The 3,675-nt window shown below is 36.6% G+C and overlaps 1 protein-coding gene across 2 annotated transcripts in view; it reads right to left on the reverse strand.

Annotated features, from left to right (window-relative positions):
- Positions 1 to 2,417: 2,417 nt before the first annotated feature.
- The window catches only part of ncaldb (neurocalcin delta b), an 18,418-nt gene continuing 17,160 nt past the window's right edge, over positions 2,418 to 3,675 (reverse strand). For both annotated transcript variants that reach the window (XM_079829765.1, XM_079829766.1), the window contains exon 4: positions 2,418 to 3,675. This exon is cut by the window's right edge and continues 959 nt beyond it. The gene's annotated coding sequence lies outside the window, so the exon portion shown is untranslated.

A 3,675-nucleotide genomic window follows, 5' to 3' on the forward strand; every position in this document is an offset into this window, starting at 1 on the left:
AAAAAAAAAAAGAAAATTAGCCCATGATTTACTTACCCTCAAGCCATCCCAGGTGTATAATACTTTCTTCTTTCAGACGAATATAATCCGAGATATATTAAATAATGTCCTGGCTCTTCCAAGATTTATAATGGGAGTGAATAGAGAATGATATTTTGAAGCCCGAAAAAGTGCATCCATCCATACATCATAAACGTACTCCGCACGGCTCCAGGGGATTATGGTAATGAAGCGAAGAGATGCGTTTATGTAAGAAAAATATTGATATTTAAAAATTAAAGAATTAAAATAACTAGCTTCCGGTAGTCGACTTGCGCCAAAAGAGTAACCCGGATGACGGCGGATGTAAGAGTAGCGTAAGCTTTGATGCCTCTTGCGGTTCAAAGAAATAGGGCTGGGCAACAAACTCGAGCCCCTCTGACATTTCTCTTAAAAAATTCTTGTTTTAGACTTCTAATTCGTGACCGATGTTTTGTTTTGCTCTGACCTCTGCACTTCCTCATTCGTCAATACGTCAATGGCTGTAAATCGGCGTACGATTGTCTGTCAGAAGCTAGTTATTTTAGTTTATAAAGTTCTAAATGTGGATATTTTTCTTACATAAACGCATCGATTCACCTTTATTAACAACCACACACACACACACTATTTAGGCCCCTTTTTTGGGCTTCAAAATATCATCCTCTATTCACTGCCATTATAAATTTAGGAAAAGCCAGGAAATTATTTAATATATCTACGATTGTATTCATCTGAAAGAAAAAAGTCATATACACCTCAGAGGCTTGAAGGTGAGTAAATCATGGGGTTATTTTCATTTTTGGGTGAACTATCCCTTTAAAGCTACACTGTGTAACTTTTTTAGTCTATTCTTAGCTAAAAACACTTAGTTCTTTCAAAAATATATGTGCTCATTAATGTATATTTACTTCTTTCAAGTAATAAAGTATTCTCGTAAGTTTATAATATGCCATTGAAAATACATAAGGTAATGGGATCTAACGGTGGTCGCCATGTTGCCCCTCCATCTTGAAAGTACATTAGCCAAAGAGGGACATACCCGTAAATTCAAGCTTCGCCTTTCGCGTTTTAACCGGTTTTAACACTGTGCGCGTCAACTTGTTCAGACTTGTCTGGTGCATGCGCAGAGAGTTTTCATCTCAGCAGCTCCAGTAACAGAGTTATACGGAGTTTTCCTGGCTTGTTTATTCCTCAAAAGTCTGTTTTTCCTTGTGTGGTATTTCTGTGCGTTAATAACTCCGTAAGTAATAATAGTTATTGTCATTGTGGATGTGTTTCAGAGTGTGTCATCATGTAATTCAGTTGATGTCCCCTCAGAAGTATTTTTGTGTCAACATACAATAGCGTAATGCTCACCTATTTGAATAATCATTCAGTTATTAACAATGTTTATTCGTTTATAGAAAATATTTGCTTGTAATGTATGTTGATGGAAATATGTATCAGGTCTGATCGGCATATTAACACTTGTTATACAGAGCTAAACCTGCGCACACACTTTTGTAACCGGACACCGCTTGTTAGCAGCGGCAGCTCCGCTCCTTTTAATGCAGCTGCATTTAGCGCCTATATGTGGTACAATAAGCTCTGGTTTACGGTTACATTATACAAATGTAACTTATACGTATAGTTATACAGTTCTTAACTGTGTATATTCTGTCATGTCATTATCATGTATATTTACCATCCTAATTTGTTCTCTCACAGAAACCACATTTATGTACATATCCATGCAAACCTGTTTATGCCTTGCAATTGGATGACTGAATAAACATTACTATCATCAAAGTTCACTCTGGATTAGCTGCAGTTCTTTCTAGCCGAATAATTAGGCCAGTTGAGTTCCAACCATCCCACTGCGCACAGAATATCCCACAGGCACCGTGTCGAATGTGGACGAGGTCGAACTGGAAGCCATATTAATCTTGGACTAAATCGGCCACCGTAGGAGTTAAAACGAAATCGGAATTGAACAGAACAGAAACTAAAATTCACTGGATGGTCATATACAAGTTCACCACTAGATGGGGGAAAATATCACACAGTGTAGCTTTAAAACCGGTTAAAACGCGAAAGGCGAAGCTTGAATTTACGGGTATGTCCCTCTTTGGCTAATGTACTTTCAAGATGGAGGGGCAACATGGCGACCACCGTTAGATCCCATTACCTTATGTATTTTCAATGGCATATTATAAACTTACGAGAATACTTTATTACTTGAAAGAAGTAAATATACATTAATGAGCACATATATTTTTGAAAGAACTAAGTGTTTTTAGCTAAGAATAGACTAAAAAAGTTACACAGTGTAGCTTTAATGAGAATTTCAGACTAGAAGTCTGTTAAACCAGGGATGTTCATGCAAGACCATCAGACACGAAACATTTTCTTTCTTTAAGATTTTTATTTATGATATAACCAAAACAGAGGCCTGTGTTTATAACATCTACACTCACACAATGTACATGTTACCATATAAAATCTACAAAATGATAATGACAAACACTTAGTTTGACAGATAACAATTGTACAGCATAAAGTGATAGAACACTGTTTGTTTTGCCATATATATTTATCTGTGTTTGGCACTTGACCACATGTTGCTGTCTTGTGCGGTTTAGAATGCCAGATGCTAAATCGTTTTTTTCTTTTTAAGAAGGAGAATCTACAAACATGAAACAAAAAACCATTAGTTTTAAATTCAAGCTCCTTCACAAATTGTTCTGATCAGTATGTGGCTGAAGAACGTTTGATGATTACAACCTTGACTTCACAGCAAATTCAGAGGAAACCACAGAGAGTTTCTGATGGCTATCCATCTTACATGTGGCCTCAAATAAGATGTGGTTTGCTTGTGAGCGAGTGTTTGTGCATTTATAAATGGACGATGGATTTGCATTACACAAAAAGCATATGTCATCCATTTACACGGTCCCATTTTAAAACATAGTCACTTCTAACCCTGAGGATGTGCAGACATATTCATACACATTAATATTCTGTCCAATACGCTCCAATTGTCTCTCCATATTCATGTCTCTGACAGAATGCTCACAAGTGCTGACTGAATGAAATGTATGCATAGACAAACACTGGATAAACACACGAGTACTCAAAAAGCACCACATACATACCACATACGCACATATTCATCCTAAAATGTACAGAATGTCCCAGAAAATGCAGAGAATACATTCAGTTGGACCCACGTGTAGTATGTGCAAAATGATTTGAGCTGTTATTTTACCCAGGATATAAAAATAAAATACGAAGGCCAAGATTCAGTCCAATTTGAATTCGCTTTAGCATGTTGCTCATGCTTATATGTAGTATTTTTTGGGATGGTGTGAGAAGAACATTGACTCTGGATAGAGCAGAAAGTGTGCTAGAAAGTTGGCTGGTGTCTGGCTGTAAATGCTCCAAGGGTTCATGGTCTATTGTGTATGTGCATAGTAATGTGTGGTCTTCGCTGCTCATTGTCACAGTCCTACACAGACATGCTTTTACTGAACAAAAGAAGACACAATGTCTTATTTCAATAAGCAGTTTCATAATGAAAAGCATTTTTCATGGTGTGATACATTTTTATCACCCACCAAGTTGAACCATAAATTATATCTACAATTTCTTTGTCTAATACTTTTTCATGTTTTC

Source organism: Gobio gobio (assembly GCF_949357685.1).
Source record: "Gobio gobio genome assembly, chromosome: 11".
Classification (NCBI taxonomy): Eukaryota; Metazoa; Chordata; class Actinopteri; order Cypriniformes; family Gobionidae; genus Gobio; species Gobio gobio.